Source organism: Danio rerio, chromosome 5 (assembly GCF_049306965.1).
Source record: "Danio rerio strain Tuebingen ecotype United States chromosome 5, GRCz12tu, whole genome shotgun sequence".
Classification (NCBI taxonomy): domain Eukaryota; kingdom Metazoa; phylum Chordata; class Actinopteri; order Cypriniformes; family Danionidae; genus Danio; species Danio rerio.
Genome location: NC_133180.1, coordinates 69459546 through 69475116, shown reverse-complemented (window position 1 = coordinate 69475116; position 15571 = coordinate 69459546). Strand labels below are relative to the sequence as shown.

Here is a 15571-nt window from a genome sequence, read left to right as displayed (position 1 = left end):
GCATTTGGCATTTCTGTGTGTAGTCTGCATGTTCTCCCCGTGTTTGCGTAGGCTTCCTCCAGGTTCTCCGGTTTCCCCCACAGTCCAAAGACATGTGCTAGAGGTGAATTAAGTAAACTAAATTGGATGTAGTGTATGAGTGTGTGTGAATGTGAGTGTGTATGGTTGTTTTCCTGTACTGGGTTGTGGTTGGAAGGGCATCCACTGCGTAAAACATATGCTAGTGTAGTTGGCGGTTCATTTCGCTGTGGCGACCCCTTAGATAGAGACTAAGCTGAAAGAAAATGAATGAATTTAAACAAACAAGTTAAATATAGTGATGTACAAGTTAATTTGTATAATTTCAGCTTATATAAATTTTGCAATAAGTTTCAATGAACTATTTTCTTCAATGTACTTGCTTGATTTTTATAATTATTTGTAAAAAAAAATGACTTGAGCAATTGAGCAAAAATGACTTGAAAAAAATGAGCAATTTCTAGCAAATATTGATAACACTTCACAATAATGTTCATTGTTCAATTTATTTAAAAAGTATTAGTACCTAAAACTAATAACATTCCACAAAAACCAAAAATCAAACTTCAGAGTCAACAGGACGATCGGTAAAGCCTGTTTTACACCGCAAGCATAAGCAAAGCGTGTTTTTTCCACATCCATGTTAACAGATTAGAGCTTTCATATTGCACGCAGAGGCATCGCAAGGCGTGAGTGTCGCTGAAGCAGCAGTGCTGCCATAGTTTTGCCGCTGGGTCTATTTTTGCTGCGCTGCTCATGCTCATTAAAGTGACAGAGCATTGAGATTGACCAATAACACATTGAATGACAGTAAAAAGAAGCAATTTTACCCAATAAATGCATCAATAAGATCCTTTGATTTTTATATATTCAATCAAAGGAACTTAACCAAATTTAAAACAATTTTAGTATTACTTTTGCTTAAGTTGCACACTACTTTGATCATTTATAAATATCATTACAACTATATTGTTTAAATATTATTATAACTATAGGCCTACATCATCCATTCCTGACAACCAAAAACTAAATGACATGTTATCACAGACGATTGTCCTCTGGCCTAGTGCGCCTGAAAAGACATGAATGACCGTGAGAAGCGTGAGAAGCATATACAGCTCTTTATGAAATATACAGTTGAAGTCAGAATTATTAATAATTATTAGAATTATTATTATTACCCCTTTTGAATTCATTTTCTTTTTTAAATATTTCTTAAATGATGTTTAACAGAGCAAGGAAAAGTGCACAGTATGTCTGAAAATATTTTTTCTTCTGGAGAAAGTCTTATTTGTTTTATTTTGGCTAGAATAAAAGCAGTTTTTAATTTTTTTAAGCCATTTTAAGGTCAAAATTATTAGCCTCTTTAAGCTATATATTTTTTCTATAGTCTACAGAAAAAACAAATCATATACAACAACTTGCCTAATTACCTTAACCTGCCTAGTTAACCTAATTAACCTAGTTAAGCCTTTAAATGTCACTTTAAGCCGTATAGAAGTATCTTGAAAAATATCTAGTCAAATATTATTTACTGTCATCATGGCAAAAATAAATAAAATTAGTTATTATAAATTAGTTATTAAAACTATTGTATTTAGAAATGTGTTTAAAAAAGCATTAAACAGAAATTGGGGGAAAAATAAACAGGGGGGCTAATAATTCTGACTTCAACTGTATCATTTGTAAAATAAAGACTTGCAGGTTAAGGAAACATCATAGGAGGAAGTTGCCGCGAGCCTTGGTGCAGATGAAAAGTTTTAAAAAGTGTATTTATAGATAGATAAGTAACTAGATAGAATAGACAGAAATAGATTGATCTGTGCAGCAGCTTGCGATGAGCTTCTGCTCTCCGTATGTGCTGCGCATGCGCTGCTGACGCTCTGCTTGCGCTTGCAATGTGAAACAGGCATAACAGCCTGTTTCAGTATTAAAACACATTCCTGTAAGATCAAAAGCTAATGTAAATAATATGTTTTTTTCTGTTGTTTGAACTCTTTAGGAGTAGAGCATTTTGCAACATCGGCTCATTCTGACAATGTAGCCCTATATATATTTGTGGAGATCGCAAATTATGTAGCCAGAGGTTTGCATGGCTGCATTTCATCTTTAAAATAAACACTACGGGGCGGTACGATGCTGTGCCTTTTCGCGCTTAACAGTTGACCGCTTACCTCCGTATGGAATGCTTTCCCACTGTTACCAGTTTGTCCAGTGGCTTATCGCATACGTTGGTGGACTTGTAACGTGGAGCTGAGTTGACTGCAATGATGGGGTTTGATTCTGGTGAAGAACGGTTCCAGAAAGCAGGTCAGACAAAAACAAAAGCCAAAAAATGCAATAAACAAGTAAATAACATAGTAAAATTGTGGTAAAATATAAAAGCGTGGTAAAAAAAATCAGGCTGCAATGCTTTACTTTTTCTGCATTGCTTTTGAAAACACTATCAGTTGGGTTTAGGGAAGGAGGAAGGCGGGTCAGTCGATTGGTCAGTCAAAAGTCAATAGGGACCTCTGGTGCGTTTACGTGAGATGAATGGCACGAAAAGCACTCGCGAGAGAAATTTGAGATCTCAAAAAGCGTGCACAGTGGCCTCTGGTCGATTCACGAAAACAAAAACTGCAAAAAATTTACCTCCTGGGACATATTTGGTGCTTACCAGAAATGTATATGGGGTACGTATTCAGAATGAGCCTTGGTTGGCATTTCATTAAGGTTATATTAGTTAATGCCAGACATGTATTTAGTAACATGAACAAACAATGAACATTACATTTATTATAGTCCACGGGAAAACACTTGGTCCACAGTTATTGTACTGTACTCATTGATCACACTTTATTTTAAGATGCAATTCTCACTGTTTATAAACCATTAACTATAACTTTTTCCTCTGTAGACTCCTAATTTGCTGCTGTTTATTAATAGTTATTAAGGACATTAATGGGTTTAGGTATTAGATAGGACTAATGATGTAGAATAAGATCATTCAGAATATGTACTTCATAAGTACTAATAAACAGCTAATATCTTAATAATATACAGGTAATAAGTCAATTGCAAGTCACAATTCGTCTTTAAACTAAACTGTTACCTTTTCTTCACCAAAAAATAATGCAACAGTGTGCAGATTGCAAACATAGGGGCCAGCAAATTTCATACGACTTCATTTTGCTCGCTTTTACAAACTGAAATGAATTTCAAAGCTAAATATGCTTTTTTTTCTGGCACATACTTGCAATACAATGTAATATAATCTGATACAAGTCAATTAAATTGAGGCATAATAACAAGCCTGAATTTTTTCTGCTATTCAGAGGTACTGTGCCAATTCCTTCATGGGATAACTATGATTGTTTTGCTGACACCTGGAAGCGTTTGAATTCATTTTTAAGGCTGAAGAATTCTGTTAACACTTCCATCCACGATTTGGCACATTGCATCTTTGGCACGTTTTCGTTGTTGTTATTGTTCAGTAATTTTAATATGCGCAGGGATTCATTAGCCAATGCTAAGAGTGAATGGAGAGGTGGGTTAAGATATTATCTGCTAGCTCTATGATGAGTATAAAGGTGTTGAAGGGTCTATCGTGTATTCTGAACCCACCGCTCCGCCAACTGAGATTCTGTTATAGAAATATTGATGTTGCCATTTTCAGTCCATTTTCATCAGATCTGCCCTGGATCATTACACTTTCAATTTGGTGGGCCAGCAGCTACTGAATTTGTTTTTGAATTAAGTTTTTTTAAGAGAGATGAAAAGTTAGATTAACTTACAATATCGTCCAATCATTTTCTTGATTGAGCTCTGTCGTGTTTTACTATCATTCTGCTCACACAGTGGGTAACCAGCTTGACTAGAACGTGTGAGTGAAACCTCATAAATTTACCCAAGCTGATATTGATCATCTTATGAATCCCCATCACTCGTCAAAAATCAAACCTGAGTGTCTTATTTATTTTTATATCATCCATAAGACAATCTCTTAAATGTTTTGTTTGGTTTTAGGTTTTTAATTTATTTTGTAGGTCAGGTTTTGGCAACTTTGTTGTGTTTTTGTCAAATTGGGTTAATGGATGGATGGATGGATGGATGGATGGATGGATGGATGGATGGACGGATGGATGGATAGATTGAATGAATAAATAGGGTTGATGGGTGGTTAAGTGGATGGATGAATGGATGGATGGATGGAAGGATGGAAGGATGGATGGATGGATGGATGGATGGATGATGAATAGGGTGGATTGGTGGACGAGTGGATGGATGGACGAATGGATTGGGTGGATGGATGGATGGATGGCTGGAAGAATGGATGGATGGATGGAGAGATGGATGGGGTGAATGGGTTGGATGGATGGGGTGGATGGTTAGACAGATGAATGGATGGATGAATAGAATAGATGGATGGATGGATGGATTGGTTGGATGGATGGATAGATTGGATGAATAAATAGGGTTGATGGGTGGCTGAGTAGATGGATGGATGGATGGATGGATGGATGGATGGATGGATGGATGGACGGATGGATGGATGGATGATGAATAGGGTGGATTGGTGGACGAGTGGATGGATGGACGAATGGATTGGGTGGATGGGTGGATGGATGGATGGATGGATGGATGGATGGATGGATGGATGGATAGGGTGAATGGGTTGGATGGATGGGGTGGATGGGTAGACAGATGAATGGATGGATGTATGGATGAATAGAATGGATGGATGGATGGATGGATGGATGGGGGATGGATGGATGGATGGATGGATGGATGGATGGATGGATGAATGGATCGACGGTCGGACGGACGGACGGATAATTGGATGGATTTGATGAATTGATGGATAGATTGGGTGAATGCATTAAATGAATAGGGTGGACAGATGGATGGATGTACGGATAGATTGGATGGATGGATGGATGGATGGATGGATGAATGCATGGATAGATTGAATGGATAGATTGCATGGATAGATGGATAGTTATATGTGGTGCATGGATGGGTGGATAAATGGATGAATGGATAGATGATAGGGTGGATGGATGGATGGATGGATGGATGGATGGATGGATGGATGGATGGATGGATGGATGGATGGATGAATAGGGTGGATGGGTGGATGAATAGATAAATGGATTGGGTGGATGAATAGATGGATGATAGGGTGGATGAATAGGGTGCACGGGTGAATAGATGGATGGATGGATGGATGAACAGGGTGGATGGGTGAATGGATGAATAAGACGGATGGATGGATGGATGGATGGATGGATGGATGGATGGATGGATGGATGGATGGATGGATGGATGGATGGATGGATGGATGGATGGATGGATAGATGGTGTTTGTTACATATGGAGCAAAAATGAGTGTCACCTACAGGTGGTTTGTAAAGCCCACTCATCTGCATGACGCACAATAAGAATTGTAAAAAATTTCCAGAAACATGGAGAGTTGATAAAGAGTCTGACACCTTCTGGTGTTGCAATGCTTCTCTTAATGAGAGCTAATCTGCACATAGATGGATGGATGGAGCAATGGATGGATGTTCTGGCTAGTTGATAGGCAGTCACTAGGGTACTCTATGTAGTTGTTAGATGATTGCAAGGGTAAACTTGGTGTTTGCTAGGTTGCTCTGGGTTTTTGCTATTGCTAGGGTATTTAATCTTAGAAGAAGAAGAAGAAGAGGTTTAAATGGTAATTTCAGTAGGCTGGCTTTGTCAAGCACTAAGAAAGCTTGTAATTATTCCCTGAACTGGCTTCATGTTAATATGTGTTTTACCGTCTTTTGTTGCTCTTCATTATGAGGCCAGGATCTTCTAAATAACATTTGATCACATTGACTTCTCTACCATGAAGCCTGAGAGGACTAAAAGGGTTTTGTGATGTTAATTCTTGTAGTAGTGCTTCAATATTTTCCCAGTTCATTTCTTGGAAAGGAAATCATTTTAGGTTTCATAATGAGCACTATACACCTGGGTGGCCAGTGCATGAGTGTGTGTGTGTGTGTGTGTGTGTGTGTGTGTATCTTTGTCTCTCTCTCTCACTCTCTCCCACTCTCTCCGACTTTCATTCTCTTTCTCTCCGCTCATGTATATATGGCTTTTAAAAGTACCATTTGCTCCCTAAGTAAAGTGCTTAATGAAGGGGATAATGCATGTAAAGTAATGTGACATTAATTGTTTGAGGCTGATAATAACAGCCCTCAATCATCTGGAAGATTGCTTCAGGCTTTAAATGAAAGCCGTTTTCAAGGCGATGGACTCGAATGAGTGAATGACAGAGTCAAATTAGCTGATTTGCCATTCACGTACACTCTATTGCCTGCTATTTAAAAGTCATTGACCATTTAGGGACGGGCCGTTGGTCGCAGTGAGTGTGCAGTGAGCGGTGGTGGCCGTGTTTGTGTTGGAGGGCAGGGATGGATGGATGGGCAGCAGCTCCAACTATGATAGTTAAGGAAAAAAAAGGCAAGCAATAGAAATGTCAAGTGCCTTCTGTGTGGAAGAGAATGGGACAAATAGACCTGGTTTTTAGAGGGCCCCATCTTTAGATTAACATAAGAAACGGGCCAATATGGCTGGAAGTCAGCCGGTCTGGGTGCTGTCAGTGGATCTTTTGGCTAGGGTGATTAATGTCTTTACGATACCGCACACAGCCAGTGCCGGGCTGAATCCAGCCCTCAACAGACTGCCACGCCGTTTTGTCGCATGGGAGATCCTGCAAAAGTAGAGTCGGGAAGAGGATTTGGTTTGCAGAACTACTCCAAAACATTCAGTTTCTGTCAATAATCTCCCTTGCAGTCATTGAAAAGTACATAACAAAAAACCGTCAAGGTCATGAGTTCGATTCCCAGGGAATGCAAGAACTTATCAAATGTGTGAGCTTTAAATATAGTTACTGATCACGAGGAAACGTAACTATTTTACATTTTGTCAGAAAAGAGGCAAATTTGTTAAATTAATTATGAAAAAAGTACTTTTAGAAGGGGTGACATGGTGGCTTAGTGGTTAGCACTGTTGCCTCACAGCAAGAAGGTAGCTGGTTTGAGTCCCGGCTGAGTCAGTTAGCATTTCTGTGTGGAGTTTGCATGTTCTCCCCGTGTTGGCGTGGGTTTCCTTCGCATTTTCCAGTTTCCCACACAGTCCAAAGATGAGCGCTGTAGGTGAATTTAATAAACTAAATTGGCCATAGTGTATGAGTGTGAATTTGGGAGTTGATGGGTGTTTCCCAGTGCTGGGTTGCAGCTGGAAAGGCATCCGCTGTGCAAAACATGGATAAAGGGGGTTGCACATCGGATGTGCTGCTCGGCGACGCGCCATGTATTTTAGAATTCTAAACATAGATTTCTAGCAGGGTATGCGCACTGGCGGCTGTCCACGGCGCCCAGCTACTACTCGGGACACTGTTCATATTTCTGCCGCACCACAAAACGCCATCTGAATAGTCTCATATTAAACAACATTCAAATGTGCGGGTCTGCTGTGTGATACTTTCAACTGTCATGTGTGGGCCGTGTCACGACGCTGAGCGACAGATCCGGTGTGTGACCCGCTTAAGTAGGTGGTTCATTTCAATGTGGCGACTTCAACGATTAAAGGAACTAAGCCGAAAGAAAGTTAATGAATTAATATTTTTAAAAGAGGTGACATGGTGGCTCAGTAAATAGCACTGTCGCCTCCCAGCAAGAAGGTCGCTGGTTCAAGTCCCGGCTGAGTCAGTTGGTATTTCTATGTGGAGTTTGCATGTTCTTGCCATGTTCACATGGGTCCAAAGACATGAGCTAAAGGTGAATTGGAAAAAAACAAAATTGGCCATAGTGTATGAGTGTGTAGGGATGTTTCCCTGTACTGGGTTGCAGCTAGAAGGGCATCCGCTGTGTAAAACATATGCTGGATAAGTTAGCGGTTCATTCCGCTGTGGCAACCCCTGATAAATAAAGGGACTAAGCTGAAAGAAAAGGCGTGCCGTTAAACCCCTCATCAAACCCCTACGCCTAAATCGGGGATGAGCAAATCAGAATAAAATGTACGAATGAAAGCTCACAAGTTAATATGAATTAGCCACTAATAAAAAAGTTACAAGTTGCCATAAGATGGCTTTGTTATGTTTGTGTTTCTTTGCGTTGCTCAACTGGTAGGACATTGTGCCGTTGTTGGTTCAATTCCCATGGAATTCAAGAAGTAATTAAATGCTGTGTCAGTTTCTTTGCATAAAAAACAAAAGTCCCAAATGCATATACAGTTGAGGTCAAAATTATTAGCCCTTCAATCATTTTTTTTCTTTTCAAATATTTCCCAAATGATGTTTAGCAGAGCAAGGAATTTTTCACAGTATGTCTGATAATATCTTTTTTTTTCTTCGGGAGAAAGTCTTTTTTTTTTTATTTCGAGCAGTTTTTAAATTTTTTTTTAGTATTTAAGTTCAATATTATTAGCCCCATCAAGCAATATTTGTTTTGATTGTCTACACAACAAACCATCATTACACAATGACTTGCCTAATTACCCTAACCTGCCTAATTAACCTAGTTAAGCCTTTAAATGTCACTTTAGGCTGTATAGAAGTGTCTTGAAAAATATCTAGTCAAAAATTATTTACTGTCATCCTGGCAAAGATAAAAGAAATCAGTTAATAAAAACTATTATATTTAGAAATGTTTTGGAAAAAATCTGTTAAACAGAATTTGGGCTAATAATTCTGACTTCAACTAATTATTCAGCTAGAAGTCTACCGAGCTAACAAGCTCAACTAGTTCTGTGATCTGATAAGACATTGCGACAACACTGTGGTCTTTAGTTCTCATGAAGTGATCCAACAGAAGTCACTTTTTAATCTTCCAAATGCCTGTAAAGTTAAAAGATTAAGCTTTTTATTGTGCCACCAGTCGATCACGGGTTCGAATCCCAACCACGGAACAGCTAAAAATGCACTTTTGCATAAATCGATTCCTCGTGAACGGAGCGATTTTTGCAACTTTGCCATTTGACATTCCTTCACGCAGCTGTCCGCCCAGCCTCCCTTCTTTTGCGGCACCCCTAACCTGCTTCATTGAGAGTCTCTTATTATGTCCTCTTGCCAAGGCCCACTCTATGAATTGAATAGTCGGTGTCTTTATTTCTCTCATTCTCCGACTGTAGACCTCATAATGGCTTCATTAATGCAGAAGTTGCATTTGGTTGACAATGGGTTAATGGCCTGAGGGTAGTCTATTGGCACTGGGAGAAGGCCAACAGGAGGAGGAGGCTTTTTTTACAGCCCTTTCAGTGTAAGTTCACCCCGGGTCAACTGTGTGTCACCCAAAAGTGAACAAACATGTAATTGATGTTCGGACATCTCTGGCCGACTCTTTTCCAGGCTGGCCCGGTTGAAGAGGGTGCTGTCTGGTCTTTGAGGGACTTTTTGCAGAAAGGGGAAACCGGTTCATGAATACGTACAATCTGTCAGGCTGAAAAAGGGGTGTGTGTGAAGGGGGGACGCTCCTGGATTTTTCCCTTTATAACCCCTGCTGAATCGGTTCTGTTTTGCTTGTTGTTGAAATGCAACCCCCGCACATAGGTCGTGATGGGGGTGGTATACTCTGCTGGTGTTCCTCAAATGCTCTTTCTCCTCCGGGCTGGGACCACTGTCTGTTTTTGTCTGGGATTTTCATGGATGTTAGTGGAAAATGTTGAGAGGAGTCACAGGCCTTTTATCAGGCTGTGTTGGAACAGGAACGCTCAACGCTCTTTTTATTTTCACCTTTGCATAACAACCGGCAGCAATTTGTAGAATCAAGCCATACATGCCAATGAATGCCAAGAGGATGCCCTACTGCCTGACTCTTCTTAGAATGACCATGGGGAAATAGTTTTTGCTAAGTAAATATTATAATTGTTCAAAATTCGATCTACTTTTGCTTTTACTAAAAAAAGAGTGAAAAAGTCAAGTGTAAATAAGCAGAATTTAAAAGCAAGTATGCTTATTCAAACAGGTTTCCTCACACCTCCCTGTGCATTTCCAGTACAACAACTTAATATGATGGAAAAAGTTTATTCATGTTTTGTAGTCTTGGCTATGTATGATGCAAGGTTATAATAGTTTTAGTTTTCATTTTGTTTTGAGTGTTTGTTTTCAAATTCTGTCAGTTTTTTAATAGTAGATTTAGTAGATAGTAGGGATGTAACGGTATCAGAATTTCACTGTACGGTAATACCTCGGTATGAATGTCACGGTACGGTATTTATTGAATCACTTACAGGAAAAAACAAAACTTATGAAAATACTCCAAAAAAGTGCCAAAAGTGTCAATGACATACAAATTAGCCATCTATCTGTAAGCTTTGAAACAGGAACTTCAATTTTAATAACAAAAAAAATTAAACCATGTAAAAAAAATTAAGTTTTTAATTTAGTATTGTTGAAAACTCATCACATTCAACATTTAATCACTCACTCACTTAGATAGAGATGGGTTTAAAGGAAAATTATCATATAAATATAATCTGGTAAAAGCTGGTATCTCTGGGTATTTACAATGTCCCCTGCGACAGAAAAAAACCCCTCTCATTTGGGACTGAGGTTTCTGGGACAAGAGAGATATGACTTGGCCCAGGTTGACAGCAGTGAGTAACGTTGTGCATTGTCTTTCCCCCACTTGAGAGGACAAACCATGAGTAAGATAGAGATCTCATGTCTGCATCAATCTAAACAGTGTGCTGACAACACCGCTATTCAGTACGCGCGCGACAACACAGCTGATAAGAACTCACGCGACAACACAGCTGATAAGAACTCGTGCGACAACACAGCTGATAAGAACTCGCGCGAAAACACCGCTATTCAGTACATGCGCGACAACACAGCTGATAAGAACTCGCGCGACAACACCGCTATTCAGTACGCGCGCGGCGACAACACCCGCTTTAGAGTTTTACAGCTCTTTTTCATCCCCTCTTCTAGCAGCACACTCCATTTCCGCATTACTGGATCTGTAGCGACAACAGACCGCATGGGCTGATGGGAATTGTAGTTTTCGCTACCTCCCGTTCGCTTCATTCGCCTGAGCAAATTTTCTCAGAAGACCTATAGTTTTACCGAGTCATGCGACTTCGGTAATATCGAAAAAAATTTATATTGTGGTATGACGGTATTTACAATACCGTTACATCCCTAGTAGATAGAGATGTACTAGTTTTATTAGTTTCCATATTTTGAAATAGTTTAAGTTTTGATTAGTTTCTGTGTTAGTTTTAGTTTTAATTATAGTTTTTTGTTTGTTTGTTTGTTTGTTTGTTTGTTTGTAAATAAATAAGGATATTTGTTTAGATTCAAAGTCATCAGAATAAATATTGCAGAGTAAAACTCAACCAAAGATACATTTTTGAGAGGTGTATTTAGAGGACACATAAACACTACCATCTACCATCCTCAAATTCAATCACAACAGCCCACAAGATAGCAACCCTAAGTACAATATGTGTGCAAGGCTGCTTCAGAGGTTAGATTCAATGTAGTGATGGGAAATTGGGATCTTTTATTGTGAACTGGATCTTTTGTGTCAGTCTTCCCATTAGGGATGCTCCGATTGATCGGCTGAAGATCGGTATCGGCTTATAATTACTATTCATTAATTAATGACTTATTTGGTCTCGCCAATATGGCGTGCATTTTCCAAACAATGATGTAACTTGCGGCTGAACTATCATAGTACGCTGCATCGTGTGGGAAAAGAGTGAGATTTATGACAAGTATTTCCCCAAAAAACGTAGTTTCTCTGTCGTAGATCCATCGTTTGAACCACGTTAGTTATAACGTAAAATGCCCATAATGATGCTCTAAATGCACTCAAAAAAATGAATTTTGGCTTTAGTTGGTCCAAAGAATTTAACTATGTTTAAATTAAATAATTCACTTATGTTTGTGTATTAAAAATAAAAGTGTTGAGTTGGAAAAAAATAGAAAAAGTAAGTTTTTACATTTAAACAGCTCGCTTAATTAACATGAATGAAAGGGAGTTGTGTTGCTTCTGCAGTACTGCATTTTGGTCAATAGGTGGAGTAATATCTGCACATGCGCAGTTTCAAAACAACACAGGAAGTAAGAAGATTCAAACCACAACGATCACTCTCAGCTCGGCGCCATATTATGGGAATCAAAAGATGAAGATTACAGTACAAATTGAGAACGTGCACAAAGCTTTCCCCAATGTGGACACACAGGTGAGATTTTTTTTTACTTTTTATGTATTTATATTGAGGCTGTGACAGCATTTGAGTCATTAATGTACTCCCTTGTTATACTTTGTTGTGTTTGTGTATAGTATTGTTGTGAAATTGCCATGTTCCCTGAGTCTTTTTCACATTATAGACAGATAAATTTGTAGTTTTTTTGCATTCCTTTGAAATTTTATACTTTGTGTATATTAACTCCCCCAAAATAAAGTTGCAAACGTTGGTAGTAAGGAATAGTCATGTTCGAATAGTCTAAGCTTTTCACTCATCATAGCACACGTGCTGCTGATTATGTGACAATAAAAGTGATTTGATTTTTGATTTGATTTGATAGTCTCTATTTTAAATGAGTGTCAAGTTGTTTGTCAAGTTTGAATGCCAGTTTTGATAACTTACATAATATTAATTAAAAGGTGGTGTTGGCACATTTTTATTATACAAGCCTGTTAACTTAAAAAAAAAATTGACAAGCATATGTGACACTTAAATAGGATGACATCGAGCATGATGACATATTTAATGTAAGCTTATTTATTTGGTCATTTAACACATTTAAACTTTTAAGTTTAGTAGTTTGCAGTGTTTTTTTATTATTATTATAAATATATTATTCTAAATTGTATATATTTATATTATTATATTTTATTATTACAAATCTTTGCTCACTCGCATTTATTTTCTCCCTCACAGGTTTACAGCTCAACCTCTAAAATCCCATATCTGGCTGAGGAGACTGTGGATCATCCAGGTACTATGCCTTTAGATCCCTATACACACATTAAAATGATGTACAGTAAAAATTACTAGTAATTTTAACTACTAATTATTTAGTAAATTACTAATTGTCATTTCATGTCATTTAGAACATCACCAGTGAAATAAAAGGTGTGAATGCATCCTCAAAGCCCCTAAGTGAGGGAGTACATGGTAAGCTATTTACATTATTTTTTTTTTTAACATTTTGTATTTTCGTCTTAAACCAATTCCTCCTTTCACCTTTGATCTGTTGGTAAATGTTTATTTTTTTATCTGACATTTTTAGGATGCTGGGCATGATGAAGCACAAACCTTGATGTGCAACACCACCTTATGAATCTACAGTAGTTACATTAACATTTAGCAGACTCTTTTGAAGAACCTTACAATTGAGGAGACATTCAGCAAATCAACAAGAAGAGGCAGTACACCCAAGATGTGCTAATTATACAAAGAATGTTAAGAATTAAGAATGCTTTTACATGTGGTTTGTCAAGCCCACTCACCTGTGTGAAGCAGACTTCATGCACAATGTTGTTTTTTTATTTTTTGTGTTTGTTTTTTTAGATATAGGGAGTGGTTGTAAGAAAGTGTCTGGTGCAAATGTGCAGAAATGGTGCAAATGTCAGAGATGAATGTGTGTAGCTATTGCATGTTCTGTGATGATTGGTCTAATTTATGGTGTAGTTCTGATCGTGTTACTTTGCTTTAAAATGTTAATCTTTCTTTGAACAACTGAAGTGTTATCTGCTTTTTCAGTGTAAAGAAGGTACAGTATAGTTTACAAAAGAAGACTTAATTTTTCTAAGTATATTTTTGTGAATTATTTGAAGGCAGAATATTATTTTTTAATGTTTTTTGTAATATATGAAAAGTATCATTTTGAAAAGTGTATTTTATGATGCTTTTGTAAGCATATTTTTGTAAATAATTTATTGTTTTTAATTTACTTTATACTTGTATTTCTATTATTTTAATAGTATTAATATTTTAAATTATTGTAATAAGTGAAGATACAGATAAAGACCATTTTTAGATTTTGATAATCATTTGATTGCTGGAAAATGTGTAAAATTGTAAAAATGCTATTGAATAAACTCAATGAAACGGAATTGTTATGTTTTTTATTTGGTTAAACATAACAATATCAATTTTAGAATAATTGAACTTAAATAACTACATTGAATAAAGCTAAATTATAAATGTTATGTTGATTGAACTAAACAACATTACATTACCTTTATGTAACTAACTTAAGTTCACTAAAATTAATATTCTTTCTTAAAGGTAACTTAACTCGGTTACGTGGAACCAGTGGACAAAAAACAGTTAATTAACGCCAACATATCATTTTTTTGAGTGTGGGGTGGGAACTTCTTTAGAGAAGAGCCCCATAATTTTTTTGTGCAAATTATGTTGTTTTACATGCACACTTATTAAAGAAAAAATCCAATATAGTTTTCCAAAGATTTTGGTAAAAACATGCACTCGTTTTCCATATCAATTGAAATATATGTTAATGGCACATATAGGGCCTGTGTTTCCTTTACAAATATTATTGAGAACATTATGAATTCTATTCTAAAACATAAAATTACTTACAAAAGCTAACACATATTCTATTATCATATATAAATCATATAAATAATTAAATAATGAGGCTATTTATTAGGAAATGACATTTAATGTTTATTATGTTTTAGGAAAAGAAAAAAATCATACTTTAGTAATAATAATATTAATGATTATGATGATGATCATCATCATTATTATTATTATTATTGTTGTTGTTGTTATTATTGTTATTAAGATATTGTTTATTTTATTTTTATTTTAGAAAAGTCTACTTTTACAATTTGACACATGCAAACCACTGCAGAAATGTTCTAACCAGCAGGTCCATGTCATATACAGTACAGATACTTAATAAATGACATACTATAAATTAAAAGCATTAACAAATGCTATCTTTTTTGTAATTGTAAACATTAAGATCGCTAAAACTGAACAGTAAAAATATTTTGAAAAAAATTACACCTAAGAGAGATTACTTCATTTTTTAATCATTCCAAGTTTAAATATTATAAGGATCTAAATGAATAGGGCCTAGGTGGGATAACTGGGAATATAACACAGCCAGGAACTATGTTTCTAAATACAGCTCCAGAGGTGTATTTGCAGGTGCAAAAGTTTGCGAATGTTTGTTAGAATGATTGATCTGGGAAACGCCAAATCAACGAACTACAGGTATGTATGTTACAACGGAACTTGCGACCTTGGTTAACAATGGTTTTAGCACCCCTGGCCGATCTCATGAACCGGTCGTAGGAGTTTGAATTTTCAATAAATAACTTCTTGTAATATACTTATTGCGATAAACAGTAGTTTAGAGGTTTATTTCCTTTTAGTAAAGAAGTAATGGATTTATAGGTGTGAATTTTAACTACTTATGCATCATATGTGTGCTCCAAACTTTTTCTTGATTGAGACATGTTGAATTATTCTTCCATCGTTTGCAGTGTTTGCAAATGGCATTGTTTGCAATTTTTCTTACCTTTTAACTTTTTAATATCTACGTTATATT

General features: G+C 36.8%; 1 protein-coding gene and 2 long non-coding RNA genes across 47 annotated transcripts in view; 2 read left to right on the top strand and 1 right to left on the bottom strand.

Annotated features, from left to right (window-relative positions):
* Nucleotides 1-15571, top strand: part of prdm12b (PR domain containing 12b) — a 124207-nt gene that overhangs the window by 91534 nt on the left and 17102 nt on the right. For 3 of the 45 annotated variants that reach the window (XM_073950289.1, XM_073950296.1, XM_073950292.1), the window contains one exon: nucleotides 2225-2328. The exons of the other annotated variants lie outside the window; for them this stretch is intronic. The gene's annotated coding sequence lies outside the window, so the exon portion shown is untranslated. The remainder of the gene's footprint in view (nucleotides 1-2224; nucleotides 2329-15571) is intronic. 45 annotated transcript variants of the gene reach the window in all.
* The window catches only part of LOC141385657 (uncharacterized), a 28539-nt gene that overhangs the window by 1222 nt on the left and 11746 nt on the right, over nucleotides 1-15571 (bottom strand). The window lies entirely within an intron of this gene.
* Nucleotides 12091-14099, top strand: LOC137495528 (uncharacterized). The gene is made up of 4 exons (XR_011015375.2): nucleotides 12091-12219; nucleotides 12922-12979; nucleotides 13095-13158; nucleotides 13274-14099. It is a non-coding gene; the product is annotated as an uncharacterized lncRNA (long non-coding RNA).